This window comes from Salvelinus fontinalis, chromosome 19 (genome assembly GCF_029448725.1).
Source record: "Salvelinus fontinalis isolate EN_2023a chromosome 19, ASM2944872v1, whole genome shotgun sequence".
Lineage (NCBI taxonomy): Eukaryota > Metazoa > Chordata > Actinopteri > Salmoniformes > Salmonidae > Salvelinus > Salvelinus fontinalis.
The window spans coordinates 39931515-39949447 of record NC_074683.1 but is presented as its reverse complement, the minus strand read 5'-3'; positions in this window follow the sequence as shown (position 1 = coordinate 39949447).

Here is a 17933-nt window from a genome sequence, read left to right as displayed (position 1 = left end):
AGAGTAGTGATAGTGAGAGTAGTGGTAGTGAGAGAAGTGAGAGTAGTGGTAGTGAGAGTAGTGGTAGTGAGAGTAGTGGTAGTGAGAGTAGTGGTAGTGGGAGTAGTGGTAGTGAGAGTAGTGGTGGTGAGAGTAGTGGTAGTGAGAGAAGTGGTAGTGAGAGTAGTGGTAATGAGAGTAGTGGTAGTGAGAGTAGTGATAGTGAGAGTAGTGGTAGTGAGAGTAGTAGTAGTGAGAGTAGTGGTAGTGAGAGTAGTGGTAATGAGAGTAGTGGTAGTGAGAGTAGTGGTAGTGGTGAGAGTAGTGGTAGTGAGAGTAGTAGTAGTGAGAGTAGTGGTAGTGAGAGTAGTGATAGTGAGAGTAGTGGTGGTGAGAGTAGTGGTAGTGAGAGTAGTGGTAGTGAGAGTAGTGATAGTGAGAGTAGTGGTGGTGAGAGTAGTGGTAGTGAGAGTAGTGGTAGTGAGAGTAGTGGTAGTGAGAGTAGTTGTACTGGTGAGAGTAGTGGTAGTGAGAGTAGTGGTAGTGAGAGTAGTGGTAGTGAGAGTAGTGGTAGTGAGAGTAGTGGTAGTGAGAGTAGTAGTGGTGAGAGTAGTGGTAGTGAGAGTAGTGGTAGAGAGAGTAGTGGTGAGAGTAGTGGTAGTAAGACTAGTGGTAGTGAGACTAGTGGTAGTGAGAGTAGTGGTAGTGAGAGTATTGGTAGTGAGAGTAGTGGTAGTGAGAGTAGTGGTAGTGGTGAGAGTAGTGGTAGTGGTGAGAGTAGTGGTAGTGAGAGTAGTAGTAGTGAGAGTAGTGGTGGTAGTGAGAGTAGTGGTAGTAGTAAGAGTGGTGATAGTGAGAGTAGTGGTAGTGAGAGTAGTGGTAGTGAGAGTAGTGGTAGTGAGAGTAGTAGTGGTGAGAGTAGTGGTAGTGAGAGTAGTGGTAGAGAGAGTAGTGGTGAGAGTAGTGGTAGTAAGCCTAGTGGTAGTGAGACTAGTGGTAGTGAGAGTAGTGGTAGTGAGAGTATTGGTAGTGAGAGTAGTGGTAGTGAGAGTAGTGGTAGTGGTGAGAGTAGTGGTAGTGAGAGTAGTAGTAGTGAGAGTAGTGGTGGTAGTGAGAGTAGTGGTAGTAGTAAGAGTAGTGGTAGTGAGAGTAGTGGTAGTAGTGAGAGTAGTGATAGTGAGAGTAGTAGTAGTGAGAGTAGTGGTGGTAGTGAGAGTAGTGGTGATAGTGAGAGTTGTGGTAGTGAGAGTAGTGGTAGTGAGAGTAGTGGTAGTGAGAGTAGTGGTAGTGAGAGAAGTGGTAGTGAGAGTAGTAGTAGTGAGAGTAGTGGTAGTGAGACTAGTGGTAGTGAGAGTAGTGGTAGTGAGAGTAGTGGTAGTGAGAGTTGTGGTAGTGAGATTAGTGGTAGTGAGAGTAGTGGTAGTGAGAGCAGTGGTAGTGAGAGTAGTGGTAGTGAGAGTAGTGGTAGTGAGAGTAGTAGTAGTGAGAGTAGTGGTAGTGAGAGTAGTAGTAGTGAGAGTAGTGGTAGTGAGAGTAGTGGTAGTGAAGTAGTGGTAGTGAGAGTAGTAGTAGTGAGAGTAGTGGTAGTGAGAGTAGTGGTAGTGAGAGTAGTGGTAGTGAGAGTAGTGGTAGTGAGAGTAGTGGTAGTGAGAGTATTGGTAGTGGGAGTGGTGGTAGTGAGAGTAGTGGTAGTGAGAGTAGTGGTAGTCAGAGTAGTGGTAGTGAGAGTAGTAGTGGTAGTGAGAGTAGTGATAGTGAGAGTAGTGGTAGTGAGAGAAGTGAGAGTAGTGGTAGTGAGAGTAGTGGTAGTGAGAGTAGTGGTAGTGAGAGTAGTGGTAGTGGGAGTAGTGGTAGTGAGAGTAGTGGTGGTGAGAGTAGTGGTAGTGAGAGAAGTGGTAGTGAGAGTAGTGGTAATGAGAGTAGTGGTAGTGAGAGTAGTGATAGTGAGAGTAGTGGTAGTGAGAGTAGTAGTAGTGAGAGTAGTGGTAGTGAGAGTAGTGGTAATGAGAGTAGTGGTAGTGAGAGTAGTGGTAGTGGTGAGAGTAGTGGTAGTGAGAGTAGTAGTAGTGAGAGTAGTGGTAGTGAGAGTAGTGATAGTGAGAGTAGTGGTGGTGAGAGTAGTGGTAGTGAGAGTAGTGGTAGTGAGAGTAGTGATAGTGAGAGTAGTGGTGGTGAGAGTAGTGGTAGTGAGAGTAGTGGTAGTGAGAGTAGTGGTAGTGAGAGTAGTTGTACTGGTGAGAGTAGTGGTAGTGAGAGTAGTGGTAGTGAGAGTAGTGGTAGTGAGAGTAGTGGTAGTGAGAGTAGTGGTAGTGAGAGTAGTAGTGGTGAGAGTAGTGGTAGTGAGAGTAGTGGTAGAGAGAGTAGTGGTGAGAGTAGTGTTAGTAAGACTAGTGGTAGTGAGACTAGTGGTAGTGAGAGTAGTGGTAGTGAGAGTATTGGTAGTGAGAGTAGTGGTAGTGAGAGTAGTGGTAGTGGTGAGAGTAGTGGTAGTGGTGAGAGTAGTGGTAGTGAGAGTAGTAGTAGTGAGAGTAGTGGTGGTAGTGAGAGTAGTGGTAGTAGTAAGAGTGGTGATAGTGAGAGTAGTAGTAGTGAGAGTAGTGGTGGTAGTGAGAGTAGTGGTAGTGAGAGTAGTAGTAGTGAGAGTAGTGGTAGTGAGAGTAGTGGTAGTGAGAGTAGTGGTAGTGAGAATAGTGGTAGTGAGAGTAGTGGTAGTAAGAGTAGTGGTAGTGAGAGTTGTGGTAGTGAGAGTAGTGGTAGTGAGAGTGGTGGTAGTGAGAGTAGTGGTAGTGAGAGTTGTGGTAGTGAGAGTAGTGGTAGTAGTGAGAGCAGTGGTAGTGAAAGCAGTGGTAGTGAGAGTAGTAGTAGTGAGAGTTGTGGTAGTGAGACTAGTGGTAGTGAGAGTAGTGGTAGTGAGAGCAGTGGTGGTGAGAGTAGTGGTAGTGAGAGTAGTGGTAGTGAGAGCAGTGGTGGTGAGAGTAGTGGTAGTGAGAGTAGTGGTAGTGAGAGTAGTAGTAGTGAGAGTAGTGGTAGTGAGAGTAGTAGTAGTGGGAGTAGTGGTAGTGAGAGTAGTGGTAGTGAGAGTAGTGGTAGTGAGAGTAGTAGTAGTGAGAGTAGTGGTAGTGAGAGTAGTAGTAGTGAGAGTAGTGGTAGTGAGAGTAGTGGTAGTGAGAGTATTGGTAGTGAGAGTGGTGGTAGTGAGAGTAGTGGTAGTGAGAGTAGTGGTAGTGAGAGTAGTAGTGAGAGTAGTGGTAGTGAGAGTAGTGGTAGTGAGAGTAGTGGTAGTGAGAGTAGTGAGAGTAGTGGTAGTGAGAGTAGTGGTAGTGAGAGTAGTGGTAGTGGGAGTAGTGGTAGTGAGAGTAGTGGTAGTGAGAGTAGTGGTAGTGAGAGTAGTGGTGGTAAGAGTAGTGGTAGTGAGAGTAGTGGTAGTGAGAGTAGTGGTAATGAGAGTAGTGGTAGTGAGAGTAGTGATAGTGAGAGTAGTGGTAGTGAGAGTAGTAGTAGTGAGAGTAGTGGTAGTGAGAGTAGTGGTATTGAGAGTAGTGGTAGTGAGAGTAGTGGTAGTGGTGGGAGTAGTGGTAGTGAGAGTAGTGGTAGTGAGAGTAGTGGTAGTGAGAGTAGTGATAGTGAGAGTAGTGGTGGTGAGAGTAGTGGTAGTGAGAGTAGTGGTAGTGAGCGTAGTTATAGTGAGAGTAGTGGTGGTGAGAGTAGTGGTAGTGAGAGTAGTGGTAGTGAGAGTAGTGGTAGTGAGAGTAGTTGTACTGGTGAGAGTAGTGGTAGTGAGAGTAGTGGTAGTGAGAGTAGTGGTAGTGAGAGTAGTGGAAGTGAGAGTAGTGGTAGTGAGAGTAGTGGTAGTGAGAGTAGTAGTGGTGAGAGTAGTGGTAGTGAGAGTAGTGGTAGTGAGAGTAGTGGTGAGAGTAGTGGTAGTGAGACTAGTGGTAGTGAGACTAGTGGTAGTGAGACTAGTGGTAGTGAGAGTAGTGGTAGTGAGAGTATTGGTAGTGAGAGTAGTGGTAGTGGTGAGAGTAGTGGTAGTGAGAGTAGTGGTAGTGAGAGTAGTAGTAGTGAGAGTAGTGGTAGTGAGAGTAGTGGTAATGAGAGTAGTGGTAGTGAGAGTAGTGGTAGTGGTGAGAGTAGTGGTAGTGAGAGTAGTAGTAGTGAGAGTAGTGGTAGTGAGAGTAGTGATAGTGAGAGTAGTGGTGGTGAGAGTAGTGGTAGTGAGAGTAGTGGTAGTGAGAGTAGTGGTAGTGAGAGTAGTGGTAGTGAGAGTAGTGGTAGTGAGAGTAGTAGTGGTGAGAGTAGTGGTAGTGAGAGTAGTGCTAGTGAGAGTAGTGCTAGTGAGAGTAGTGGTAGTGAGACTAGTGGTAGTGAGACTAGTGGTAGTGAGAGTATTGGTAGTGAGAGTAGTGGTAGTGAGAGTAGTGGTAGTGAGAGTAGTGGTAGTGGTGAGAGTAGTGGTAGTGAGAGTAGTAGTAGTGAGAGTAGTGGTGGTAGTGAGAGTAGTGGTAGTGAGAGTAGTAGTAGTGAGAGTTGTGGTAGTGAGAGTAGTGGTAGTGAGAGTAGTGGTAGTGAGAGTAGTGGTAGTGAGAGTAGTGGTAGTGAGAGTAGTGGTAGTGAGACTAGTGGTAGTGAGAGTTGTGGTAGTGAGAGTAGTGGTAGTGAGAGTAGTGGTAGTGAGAGTAGTGGTAGTGAGAGTTGTGGTAGTGAGAGTAGTGGTAGTGAGAGTAGTGGTAGTGAGAGCAGTGGTAGTGAGAGTAGTAGTAGTGAGAGTAGTGGTAGTGAGACTAGTGGTAGGGAGAGTAGTGGTAGTGAGAGTAGTGGTAGTGAGATTAGTGGTAGTGAGAGTAGTGGTAGTGAGAGCAGTGGTAGTGAGAGTAGTGGTAGTGAGAGTAGTGGTAGTGAGAGTAGTAGTAGTGAGAGTAGTGGTAGTGAGAGTAGTAGTAGTGAGAGTAGTGGTAGTGAGAGTAGTGGTAGTGACAGTAGTGGTAGTGAGAGTAGTAGTAGTGAGAGTAGTGGTAGTGAGAGTAGTAGTAGTGAGAGTATTGGTAGTGAGAGTATTGGTAGTGAGAGTATTGGTAGTGAGAGTATTGGTAGTGAGAGTTGTGGTAGTGAGAGTAGTGGTAGTGAGAGTAGTGGTAGTGAGAGTAGTGGTAGTGAGAGTAGTAGTGAGAGTAGTGGTAGTGAGAGTAGTGGTAGTGAGAGTAGTGGTAGTGAGATAAGTGAGAGTACTGGTAGTGAGAGTAGTGGTAGTGAGAGTAGTGGTAGTGGGAGTAGTGGTAGTGAGAGTAGTGGTAGTGAGAGTAGTGATAGTGAGAGTAGTGGTGGTGAGAGTAGTGGTAGTGAGAGTAGTGGTAGTGAGAGTAGTGATAGTGAGAGTAGTGGTGGTGAGAGTAGTAGTAGTGAGAGTAGTGGTAGTGAGAGTATTGGTAGTGAGAGTAGTGGTAGTGAGAGTAGTGGTGGTGAGAGTAGTGGTAGTGAGAGTAGTGGTAGTGAGAGTAGTGGTAGTGAGAGTAGTGGTAGTGAGAGAAGTGGTAGTGAGAGTAGTGGTAGTGAGAGTAGTAGTAGTGAGAGTAGTGGTAGTGAGAGTAGTAGTAGTGAGAGTAGTGGTAGTGAGAGTTGTGGTAGTGAGAGTATTGGTAGTGAGAGTAGTGGTAGTGAGAGTAGTGGTAGTGAGAGTAGTGGTAGTGAGAGTAGTGGTAGTGAGAGTAGTAGTGAGAGTAGTGGTAGTGAGAGTAGTGGTAGTGAGAGTAGTGGTAGTGAGAGAAGTGAGAGTAGTGGTAGTGAGAGTAGTGGTAGTGAGAGTAGTGGTAGTGGGAGTAGTGGTAGTGAGAGTAGTGGTAGTGAGAGTAGTGGTAGTGAGAGTAGTGGTGGTGAGAGTAGTGGTAGTGAGAGTAGTGGTAGTGAGAGTAGTGGTAATGAGAGTAGTGGTAGTAAGAGTAGTGATAGTGAGAGTAGTGGTAGTGAGAGTAGTAGTAGTGAGAGTAGTGGTAGTGAGAGTAGTGGTAGTGGTGAGAGTAGTGGTAGTGGTGAGAGTAGTGGTAGTGAGAGTAGTGATAGTGAGAGTAGTGGTGGTGAGAGTAGTGGTAGTGAGAGTAGTGGTAGTGAGAGTAGTGATAGTGAGAGTAGTGGTGGTGAGAGTAGTGGTAGTGAGAGTAGTGGTAGTGAGAGTAGTGGTGAGAGTAGTGGTAGCGAGACTAGTGGTAGTGAGAGTTGTGGTAGTGAGAGTAGTGGTAGTGAGAGTAGTGGTAGTGAGAGTAGTGGTAGTGAGAGTAGTGGTAGTGAGAGTAGTGGTAGTGAGAGTTGTGGTAGTGAGAGTAGTGGTAGTGAGAGTAGTGGTAGTGAGAGCAGTGGTAGTGAGAGTAGTAGTAGTGAGAGTAGTGGTAGTGAGACTAGTGGTAGTGAGAGTAGTGGTAGTGAGAGTTGTGGTAGTGAGATTAGTGGTAGTGAGAGTAGTGGTAGTGAGAGCAGTGGTAGTGAGAGTAGTGGTAGTGAGAGTAGTGGTAGTGAGAGTAGTAGTAGTGAGAGTAGTGTTAGTGAGAGTAGTAGTAGTGAGAGTAGTGGTTGTGAGAGTAGTGGTAGTGACAGTATTGGTAGTGAGAGTAGTAGTAGTGAGAGTAGTGGTAGTGAGAGTAGTGGTAGTGAGAGTATTGGTAGTGAGAGTGGTGGTAGTGAGAGTAGTGGTAGTGAGAGTAGTGGTAGTGAGAGTAGTGGTAGTGAGAGTAGTAGTGAGAGTAGTGGTAGTGAGAGTAGTGGTAGTGAGAGTAGTGGTAGTGAGATAAGTGAGAGTAGTGGTAGTGAGAGTAGTGGTAGTGAGAGTAGTGGTAGTGGGAGTAGTGGTAGTGAGAGTAGTGGTAGTGAGAGTAGTGATAGTGAGAGTAGTGGTGGTGAGAGTAGTGGTAGTGAGAGTAGTGGTAGTGAGAGTAGTGATAGTGAGAGTAGTGGTGGTGAGAGTAGTGGTAGTGAGAGTAGTGGTAGTGAGAGTAGTAGTAGTGAGAGTAGTGGTAGTGAGAGTAGTGGTAGTGAGAGTAGTGGTAGTGAGAGTGGTGGTAGTGAGAGTAGTGGTGGTGAGAGTAGTGGTGGTGAGAGTAGTGGTAGTGAGAGTAGTGGTAGTGAGAGTAGTGGTAGTGAGAGTAGTGGTAGTGAGAGTAGTGGTAGTGAGAGTAGTGGTAGTGAGAGTAGTAGTGAGAGTAGTGGTAGTGAGAGTAGTGGTAGTGAGAGTAGTGGTAGTGAGAGAAGTAGTAGTGAGAGTATTGGTAGTGAGAGTATTGGTAGTGAGAGTATTGGTAGTGAGAGTATTGGTAGTGAGAGTTGTGGTAGTGAGAGTAGTGGTAGTGAGAGTAGTGGTAGTGAGAGTAGTGGTAGTGAGAGTAGTAGTGAGAGTAGTGGTAGTGAGAGTAGTGGTAGTGAGAGTAGTGGTAGTGAGATAAGTGAGAGTACTGGTAGTGAGAGTAGTGGTAGTGAGAGTAGTGGTAGTGGGAGTAGTGGTAGTGAGAGTAGTGGTAGTGAGAGTAGTGATAGTGAGAGTAGTGGTGGTGAGAGTAGTGGTAGTGAGAGTAGTGGTAGTGAGAGTAGTGATAGTGAGAGTAGTGGTGGTGAGAGTAGTAGTAGTGAGAGTAGTGGTAGTGAGAGTATTGGTAGTGAGAGTAGTGGTAGTGAGAGTAGTGGTGGTGAGAGTAGTGGTAGTGAGAGTAGTGGTAGTGAGAGTAGTGGTAGTGAGAGAAGTGGTAGTGAGAGTAGTGGTAGTGAGAGTAGTAGTAGTGAGAGTAGTGGTAGTGAGAGTAGTAGTAGTGAGAGTAGTGGTAGTGAGAGTTGTGGTAGTGAGAGTATTGGTAGTGAGAGTAGTGGTAGTGAGAGTAGTGGTAGTGAGAGTAGTGGTAGTGAGAGTAGTGGTAGTGAGAGTAGTAGTGAGAGTAGTGGTAGTGAGAGTAGTGGTAGTGAGAGTAGTGGTAGTGAGAGAAGTGAGAGTAGTGGTAGTGAGAGTAGTGGTAGTGAGAGTAGTGGTAGTGGGAGTAGTGGTAGTGAGAGTAGTGGTAGTGAGAGTAGTGGTAGTGAGAGTAGTGGTGGTGAGAGTAGTGGTAGTGAGAGTAGTGGTAGTGAGAGTAGTGGTAATGAGAGTAGTGGTAGTAAGAGTAGTGATAGTGAGAGTAGTGGTAGTGAGAGTAGTAGTAGTGAGAGTAGTGGTAGTGAGAGTAGTGGTAGTGGTGAGAGTAGTGGTAGTGGTGAGAGTAGTGGTAGTGAGAGTAGTGATAGTGAGAGTAGTGGTGGTGAGAGTAGTGGTAGTGAGAGTAGTGGTAGTGAGAGTAGTGATAGTGAGAGTAGTGGTGGTGAGAGTAGTGGTAGTGAGAGTAGTGGTAGTGAGAGTAGTGGTGAGAGTAGTGGTAGCGAGACTAGTGGTAGTGAGAGTTGTGGTAGTGAGAGTAGTGGTAGTGAGAGTAGTGGTAGTGTAGTGAGAGTAGTGGTAGTGAGAGTAGTGGTAGTGAGAGTAGTGGTAGTGAGAGTTGTGGTAGTGAGAGTAGTGGTAGTGAGAGTAGTGGTAGTGAGAGCAGTGGTAGTGAGAGTAGTAGTAGTGAGAGTAGTGGTAGTGAGACTAGTGGTAGTGAGAGTAGTGGTAGTGAGAGTTGTGGTAGTGAGATTAGTGGTAGTGAGAGTAGTGGTAGTGAGAGCAGTGGTAGTGAGAGTAGTGGTAGTGAGAGTAGTGGTAGTGAGAGTAGTAGTAGTGAGAGTAGTGTTAGTGAGAGTAGTAGTAGTGAGAGTAGTGGTTGTGAGAGTAGTGGTAGTGACAGTAGTGGTAGTGAGAGTAGTAGTAGTGAGAGTAGTGGTAGTGAGAGTAGTAGTGAGAGTAGTGGTAGTGAGAGTAGTGGTAGTGAGAGTAGTGGTAGTGAGATAAGTGAGAGTAGTGGTAGTGAGAGTAGTGGTAGTGAGAGTAGTGGTAGTGGGAGTAGTGGTAGTGAGAGTAGTGGTAGTGAGAGTAGTGATAGTGAGAGTAGTGGTGGTGAGAGTAGTGGTAGTGAGAGTAGTGGTAGTGAGAGTAGTGATAGTGAGAGTAGTGGTGGTGAGAGTAGTAGTAGTGAGAGTAGTGGTAGTGAGAGTAGTGGTAGTGAGAGTAGTGGTAGTGAGAGTAGTGGTGGTGAGAGTAGTGGTAGTGAGAGTAGTGGTAGTGAGAGTAGTGGTAGTGAGAGTAGTGGTAGTGAGAGTAGTGGTAGTGAGAGTAGTAGTAGTGAGAGTAGTGGTAGTGAGAGTAGTAGTAGTGAGAGTAGTGGTAGTGAGAGTTGTGGTAGTGAGAGTAGTGGTAGTGAGAGTAGTGGTAGTGAGAGTAGTGGTAGTGAGAGTAGTGGTAGTGAGAGTAGTGGTAGTGAGAGTAGTAGTGAGAGTAGTGGTAGTGAGAGTAGTGGTAGTGAGAGTAGTGGTAGTGAGAGAAGTGAGAGTAGTGGTAGTGAGAGTAGTGGTAGTGAGAGTAGTGGTAGTGGGAGTAGTGGTAGTGAGAGTAGTGGTAGTGAGAGTAGTGGTAGTGAGAGTAGTGGTGGTGAGAGTAGTGGTAGTGAGAGTAGTGGTAGTGAGAGTAGTGGTAATGAGAGTAGTGGTAGTAAGAGTAGTGATAGTGAGAGTAGTGGTAGTGAGAGTAGTAGTAGTGAGAGTAGTGGTAGTGAGAGTAGTGGTAGTGGTGAGAGTAGTGGTAGTGGTGAGAGTAGTGGTAGTGAGAGTAGTGATAGTGAGAGTAGTGGTGGTGAGAGTAGTGGTAGTGAGAGTAGTGGTAGTGAGAGTAGTGATAGTGAGAGTAGTGGTGGTGAGAGTAGTGGTAGTGAGAGTAGTGGTAGTGAGAGTAGTGGTGAGAGTAGTGGTAGCGAGACTAGTGGTAGTGAGAGTTGTGGTAGTGAGAGTAGTGGTAGTGAGAGTAGTGGTAGTGAGAGTAGTGGTAGTGAGAGTAGTGGTAGTGAGAGTAGTGGTAGTGAGAGTTGTGGTAGTGAGAGTAGTGGTAGTGAGAGTAGTGGTAGTGAGAGCAGTGGTAGTGAGAGTAGTAGTAGTGAGAGTAGTGGTAGTGAGACTAGTGGTAGTGAGAGTAGTGGTAGTGAGAGTTGTGGTAGTGAGATTAGTGGTAGTGAGAGTAGTGGTAGTGAGAGCAGTGGTAGTGAGAGTAGTGGTAGTGAGAGTAGTGGTAGTGAGAGTAGTAGTAGTGAGAGTAGTGTTAGTGAGAGTAGTAGTAGTGAGAGTAGTGGTTGTGAGAGTAGTGGTAGTGACAGTAGTGGTAGTGAGAGTAGTAGTAGTGAGAGTAGTGGTAGTGAGAGTAGTGGTAGTGAGAGTATTGGTAGTGAGAGTGGTGGTAGTGAGAGTAGTGGTAGTGAGAGTAGTGGTAGTGAGAGTAGTGGTAGTGAGAGTAGTAGTGAGAGTAGTGGTAGTGAGAGTAGTGGTAGTGAGAGTAGTGGTAGTGAGATAAGTGAGAGTAGTGGTAGTGAGAGTAGTGGTAGTGAGAGTAGTGGTAGTGGGAGTAGTGGTAGTGAGAGTAGTGGTAGTGAGAGTAGTGATAGTGAGAGTAGTGGTGGTGAGAGTAGTGGTAGTGAGAGTAGTGGTAGTGAGAGTAGTGATAGTGAGAGTAGTGGTGGTGAGAGTAGTGGTAGTGAGAGTAGTGGTAGTGAGAGTAGTAGTAGTGAGAGTAGTGGTAGTGAGAGTAGTGGTAGTGAGAGTAGTGGTAGTGAGAGTGGTGGTAGTGAGAGTAGTGGTGGTGAGAGTAGTGGTGGTGAGAGTAGTGGTAGTGAGAGTAGTGGTAGTGAGAGTAGTGGTAGTGAGAGTAGTGGTAGTGAGAGTAGTGGTAGTGAGAGTAGTGGTAGTGAGAGTAGTAGTGAGAGTAGTGGTAGTGAGAGTAGTGGTAGTGAGAGTAGTGGTAGTGAGAGTAGTAGTAGTGAGAGTAGTGGTAGTGAGAGTAGTGGTAGTGAGAGTAGTGGTAGTGAGAGTATTGGTAGTGAGAGTTGTGGTAGTGAGAGTAGTGGTAGTGAGAGTAGTGGTAGTGAGAGTAGTGGTAGTGAGAGTAGTAGTGAGAGTAGTGGTAGTGAGAGTAGTGGTAGTGAGATAAGTGAGAGTACTGGTAGTGAGAGTAGTGGTAGTGAGAGTAGTGGTAGTGGGAGTAGTGGTAGTGAGAGTAGTGGTAGTGAGAGTAGTGATAGTGAGAGTAGTGGTGGTGAGAGTAGTGGTAGTGAGAGTAGTGGTAGTGAGAGTAGTGGTAGTGAGAGTAGTGGTAGTGAGAGTAGTGGTAGTGAGAGTAGTGGTAGTGAGAGTAGTGGTAGTGAGAGTAGTGGTGGTGAGAGTAGTGGTAGTGAGAGTAGTGGTAGTGAGAGTAGTGGTAGTGAGAGTAGTGGTAGTGAGAGTAGTGGTAGTGAGAGTAGTGGTAGTGAGAGTAGTAGTAGTGAGAGTAGTGGTAGTGAGAGTAGTAGTAGTGAGAGTAGTGGTAGTGAGAGTAGTGGTAGTGAGAGTAGTGGTAGTGAGAGTAGTGGTAGTGAGAGTAGTGGTAGTGAGAGTAGTGGTAGTGAGAGTAGTGGTAGTGAGAGTAGTAGTGAGAGTAGTGGTAGTGAGAGTAGTGGTAGTGAGAGTAGTGGTAGTGAGAGAAGTGAGAGTAGTGGTAGTGAGAGTAGTGGTAGTGAGAGTAGTGGTAGTGGGAGTAGTGGTAGTGAGAGTAGTGGTAGTGAGAGTAGTGGTAGTGAGAGTAGTGGTGGTGAGAGTAGTGGTAGTGAGAGTAGTGGTAGTGAGAGTAGTGGTAGTGAGAGTAGTGGTAGTGAGAGTAGTGATAGTGAGAGTAGTGGTAGTGAGAGTAGTAGTAGTGAGAGTAGTGGTAGTGAGAGTAGTGGTAGTGGAGAGTAGTGGTAGTGGTGAGAGTAGTGGTAGTGAGAGTAGTGATAGTGAGAGTAGTGGTGGTGAGAGTAGTGGTAGTGAGAGTAGTGGTAGTGAGAGTAGTGATAGTGAGAGTAGTGGTGGTGAGAGTAGTGGTAGTGAGAGTAGTGGTAGTGAGAGTAGTGGTGAGAGTAGTGGTAGCGAGACTAGTGGTAGTGAGAGTTGTGGTAGTGAGAGTAGTGGTAGTGAGAGTAGTGGTAGTGAGAGTAGTGGTAGTGAGAGTAGTGGTAGTGAGAGTAGTGGTAGTGAGAGTTGTGGTAGTGAGAGTAGTGGTAGTGAGAGTAGTGGTAGTGAGAGCAGTGGTAGTGAGAGTAGTAGTAGTGAGAGTAGTGGTAGTGAGAGTAGTGGTAGTGAGAGTAGTGGTAGTGAGAGTAGTGGTAGTGAGAGTAGTGGTAGTGAGAGTAGTGGTAGTGAGAGTAGTGGTAGTGAGAGTAGTGGTAGTGAGAGTAGTGGTAGTGAGAGTAGTGGTAGTGAGAGTAGTGGTAGTGAGAGTAGTGGTAGTGAGAGTAGTGGTAGTGAGAGTAGTGGTAGTGAGAGTAGTAGTGAGAGTAGTGGTAGTGAGAGTAGTGGTAGTGAGAGTAGTGGTAGTGAGAGAGTGAGAGTAGTGGTAGTGAGAGTAGTGGTAGTGAGAGTAGTGGTAGTGAGAGTAGTGGTAGTGAGAGTAGTGGTAGTGAGAGTAGTGGTAGTGAGAGTAGTGGTAGTGAGAGTAGTGGTAGTGAGAGTAGTGGTAGTGAGAGTAGTGGTAGTGAGAGTAGTGATAGTGAGAGTAGTGGTAGTGAGAGTAGTAGTAGTGAGAGTAGTGGTAGTGAGAGTAGTGGTAGTGAGAGTAGTGGTAGTGAGAGTAGTGGTAGTGAGAGTAGTGGTAGTGAGAGTAGTGGTAGTGAGAGTAGTGGTAGTGAGAGTAGTGGTAGTGAGAGTAGTGGTAGTGAGAGTAGTGGTAGTGAGAGTAGTGGTAGTGAGAGTAGTGGTAGTGAGAGTAGTGGTAGTGAGAGTAGTGGTAGTGAGAGTAGTGGTAGTGAGAGTAGTGGTAGTGAGAGTAGTAGTAGTGAGAGTAGTGGTAGTGAGAGTAGTAGTAGTGAGAGTAGTGGTAGTGAGAGTAGTGGTAGTGAGAGTAGTGGTAGTGAGAGTAGTGGTAGTGAGAGTAGTGGTAGTGAGAGTAGTAGTAGTGAGAGTAGTGGTAGTGAGAGTAGTGGTAGTGAGAGTAGTGGTAGTGAGAGTAGTGGTAGTGAGAGTAGTGGTAGTGAGAGTAGTGGTAGTGAGAGTAGTGGTAGTGAGAGTAGTGGTAGTGAGAGTAGTGGTAGTGAGATAAGTGAGAGTAGTGGTAGTGAGAGTAGTGGTAGTGAGAGTAGTGGTAGTGAGAGTAGTGGTAGTGAGAGTAGTGGTAGTGAGAGTAGTGGTAGTGAGAGTAGTGGTGGTGAGAGTAGTGGTAGTGAGAGTAGTGGTAGTGAGAGTAGTGGTAGTGAGAGTAGTGGTGGTGAGAGTAGTGGTAGTGAGAGTAGTGGTAGTGAGAGTAGTAGTAGTGAGAGTAGTGGTAGTGAGAGTAGTGGTAGTGAGAGTAGTGGTAGTGAGAGTAGTGGTAGTGAGAGTAGTGGTAGTGAGAGTAGTGGTAGTGAGAGTAGTGGTAGTGAGAGTAGTGGTAGTGAGAGTAGTGGTAGTGAGAGTAGTGGTGTGAGAGTAGTAGTGAGAGTAGTGGTAGTGAGAGTAGTGGTAGTGAGAGTAGTGGTAGTGAGAGTAGTAGTAGTGAGAGTAGTGGTAGTGAGAGTAGTGGTAGTGAGAGTATTGGTAGTGAGAGTTGTGGTAGTGAGAGTAGTGGTAGTGAGAGTAGTGGTAGTGAGAGTAGTGGTAGTGAGAGTAGTAGTGAGAGTAGTGGTAGTGAGAGTAGTGGTAGTGAGAGTAGTGGTAGTGAGATAAGTGAGAGTATGGTAGTGAGAGTAGTGGTAGTGAGAGTAGTGGTAGTGGGAGTAGTGGTAGTGAGAGTAGTGGTAGTGAGAGTAGTGATAGTGAGAGTAGTGGTGGTGAGAGTAGTGGTAGTGAGAGTAGTGGTAGTGAGAGTAGTGATAGTGAGAGTAGTGGTGGTGAGAGTAGTGGTAGTGAGAGTAGTGGTAGTGAGAGTATTGGTAGTGAGAGTAGTGGTAGTGAGAGTAGTGGTGGTGAGAGTAGTGGTGGTGAGAGTAGTGGTAGTGAGAGTAGTGGTAGTGAGAGTAGTGGTAGTGAGAGTAGTGGTAGTGAGAGTAGTGGTAGTGAGAGTAGTGGTAGTGAGAGTAGTGGTAGTGAGAGTAGTGGTAGTGAGAGTAGTGGTAGTGAGAGTAGTGGTAGTGAGAGTAGTGGTAGTGAGAGTAGTGGTAGTGAGAGTAGTGGTAGTGAGAGTAGTGGTAGTGAGAGTAGTGGTAGTGAGAGTAGTGGTAGTGAGAGTAGTGGTAGTGAGAGTAGTGGTGGTGAGAGTAGTGGTAGTGAGAGTAGTGGTAGTGGGAGTAGTGGTAGTGAGAGTAGTGGTAGTGAGAGTAGTGGTAGTGAGAGTAGTGGTGGTGAGAGTAGTGGTAGTGAGAGTAGTGGTAGTGAGAGTAGTGGTAATGAGAGTAGTGGTAGTAAGAGTAGTGATAGTGAGAGTAGTGGTAGTGAGAGTAGTGGTAGTGTGAGAGTAGTGGTAGTGAGAGTAGTGATAGTGAGAGTAGTGGTGGTGAGAGTAGTGGTAGTGAGAGTAGTGGTAGTGAGAGTAGTGATAGTGAGAGTAGTGGTGGTGAGAGTAGTGGTAGTGAGAGTAGTGGTAGTGAGAGTAGTGGTGAGAGTAGTGGTAGCGAGAGTTGTGGTAGTGAGAGTAGTGGTAGTGAGAGTAGTGGTAGTGAGAGTAGTGGTAGTGAGAGTAGTGGTAGTGAGAGTAGTGGTAGTGAGAGTAGTGGTAGTGAGAGTAGTGGTAGTGAGAGTAGTGGTAGTGAGAGTAGTGGTAGTGAGAGTAGTGGTAGTGAGAGTAGTGGTAGTGAGACTAGTGGTAGTGAGAGTAGTGGTAGTGAGAGTTGTGGTAGTGAGAGTAGTGGTAGTGAGAGTAGTGGTAGTGAGAGCAGTGGTAGTGAGAGTAGTGGTAGTGAGAGTAGTGGTAGTGAGAGTAGTAGTAGTGAGAGTAGTGGTAGTGAGAGTAGTAGTAGTGAGAGTAGTGGTAGTGAGAGTAGTGGTAGTGAGAGTAGTGGTAGTGAGAGTAGTAGTAGTGAGAGTAGTGGTAGTGAGAGTAGTGGTAGTGAGAGTAGTGGTAGTGAGAGTAGTGGTAGTGAGAGTAGTGGTAGTGAGAGTAGTGGTAGTGAGAGTAGTGGTAGTGAGAGTAGTGGTAGTGAGAGTAGTGGTAGTGAGAGTAGTGGTAGTGAGAGTAGTGGTAGTGAGAGTAGTGGTAGTGAGAGTAGTGGTAGTGAGAGTAGTGGTAGTGAGAGTAGTGGTAGTGAGAGTAGTGGTAGTGAGAGTAGTGGTAGTGAGAGTAGTGGTAGTGAGAGTAGTGGTAGTGAGAGTAGTGGTAGTGAGAGTAGTGGTAGTGAGAGTAGTGGTAGTGAGAGTAGTGGTAGTGAGAGTAGTGGTAGTGAGAGTAGTGGTAGTGAGAGTAGTGGTAGTGAGAGTAGTGGTTGTGAGAGTAGTAGTGAGAGTAGTGGTAGTGAGAGTAGTGGTAGTGAGAGTAGTGGTAGTGAGAGAAGTAGTAGTGAGAGTATTGGTAGTGAGAGTATTGGTAGTGAGAGTATTGGTAGTGAGAGTATTGGTAGTGAGAGTTGTGGTAGTGAGAGTAGTGGTAGTGAGAGTAGTGGTAGTGAGAGTAGTGGTAGTGAGAGTAGTAGTGAGAGTAGTGGTAGTGAGAGTAGTGGTAGTGAGAGTAGTGGTAGTGAGATAAGTGAGAGTACTGGTAGTGAGAGTAGTGGTAGTGAGAGTAGTGGTAGTGGGAGTAGTGGTAGTGAGAGTAGTGGTAGTGAGAGTAGTGATAGTGAGAGTAGTGGTGGTGAGAGTAGTGGTAGTGAGAGTAGTGGTAGTGAGAGTAGTGATAGTGAGAGTAGTGGTGGTGAGAGTAGTAGTAGTGAGAGTAGTGGTAGTGAGAGTATTGGTAGTGAGAGTAGTGGTAGTGAGAGTAGTGGTGGTGAGAGTAGTGGTAGTGAGAGTAGTGGTAGTGAGAGTAGTGGTAGTGAGAGTAGTGGTAGTGAGAGTAGTGGTAGTGAGAGTAGTGGTAGTGAGAGTAGTAGTAGTGAGAGTAGTGGTAGTGAGAGTAGTAGTAGTGAGAGTAGTGGTAGTGAGAGTTGTGGTAGTGAGAGTATTGGTAGTGAGAGTAGTGGTAGTGAGAGTAGTGGTAGTGAGAGTAGTGGTAGTGAGAGTAGTGGTAGTGAGAGTAGTGGTAGTGAGAGTAGTGGTAGTGAGAGTAGTGGTGGTGAGAGTAGTGGTAGTGAGAGTAGTGGTAGTGGGAGTAGTGGTAGTGAGAGTAGTGGTAGTGAGAGTAGTGGTAGTGAGAGTAGTGGTGGTGAGAGTAGTGGTAGTGAGAGTAGTGGTAGTGAGAGTAGTGGTAATGAGAGTAGTGGTAGTAAGAGTAGTGATAGTGAGAGTAGTGGTAGTGGTGAGAGTAGTGGTAGTGGTGAGAGTAGTGGTAGTGAGAGTAGTGATAGTGAGAGTAGTGGTGGTGAGAGTAGTGGTAGTGAGAGTAGTGGTAGTGAGAGTAGTGATAGTGAGAGTAGTGGTGGTGAGAGTAGTGGTAGTGAGAGTAGTGGTAGTGAGAGTAGTGGTGAGAGTAGTGGTAGCGAGACTAGTGGTAGTGAGAGTTGTGGTAGTGAGAGTAGTGGTAGTGAGAGTAGTGGTAGTGAGAGTAGTGGTAGTGAGAGTAGTGGTAGTGAGAGTAGTGGTAGTGAGAGTTGTGGTAGTGAGAGTAGTGGTAGTGAGAGTAGTGGTAGTGAGAGCAGTGGTAGTGAGAGTAGTAGTAGTGAGAGTAGTGGTAGTGAGACTAGTGGTAGTGAGAGTAGTGGTAGTGAGAGTTGTGGTAGTGAGATTAGTGGTAGTGAGAGTAGTGGTAGTGAGAGCAGTGGTAGTGAGAGTAGTGGTAGTGAGAGTAGTGGTAGTGAGAGTAGTAGTAGTGAGAGTAGTGGTAGTGAGAGTAGTAGTAGTGAGAGTAGTGGTAGTGAGAGTAGTGGTAGTGACAGTAGTGGTAGTGAGAGTAGTAGTAGTGAGAGTAGTGGTAGTGAGAGTAGTGGTAGTGAGAGTATTGGTAGTGAGAGTGGTGGTAGTGAGAGTAGTGGTAGTGAGAGTAGTGGTAGTGAGAGTAGTGGTAGTGAGAGTAGTAGTGAGAGTAGTGGTAGTGAGAGTAGTGGTAGTGAGAGTAGTGGTAGTGAGATAAGTGAGAGTAGTGGTAGTGAGAGTAGTGGTAGTGAGAGTAGTGGTAGTGGGAGTAGTGGTAGTGAGAGTAGTGGTAGTGAGAGTAGTGATAGTGAGAGTAGTGGTGGTGAGAGTAGTGGTAGTGAGAGTAGTGGTAGTGAGAGTAGTGATAGTGAGAGTAGTGGTGGTGAGAGTAGTGGTAGTGAGAGTAGTGGTAGTGAGAGTAGTGGTAGTGAGAGTAGTGGTAGTGAGAGTAGTGGTAGTGAGAGTAGTGGTAGTGAGAGTGGTGGTGGTGAGAGTAGTGGTGGTGAGAGTAGTGGTAGTGAGAGTAGTGGTAGTGAGAGTAGTGGTAGTGAGAGTAGTGGTAGTGAGAGTAGTGGTAGTGAGAGTAGTGGTAGTGAGAGTAGTGGTAGTGAGAGTAGTAGTGAGAGTAGTGGTAGTGAGAGTAGTGGTAGTGAGAGTAGTGGTAGTGAGAGAGTGAGAGTAGTGGTAGTGAGAGTAGTGGTAGTGAGAGTAGTGGTAGTGAGAGTAGTGGTAGTGAGAGTAGTGGTAGTGAGAGTAGTGGTGGTGAGAGTAGTGGTAGTGAGAGTAGTGGTAGTGAGAGTAGTGGTAGTGAGAGTAGTGGTAGTGAGAGTAGTGGTAGTGAGAGTAGTGGTAGTGAGAGTAGTAGTAGTGAGAGTAGTGGAAGTGAGAGTAGTGGTAGGGAGAGTAGTGGTAGTGGTGAGAGTAGTGGTAGTGAGAGTTGTGGTAGTGAGATTAGT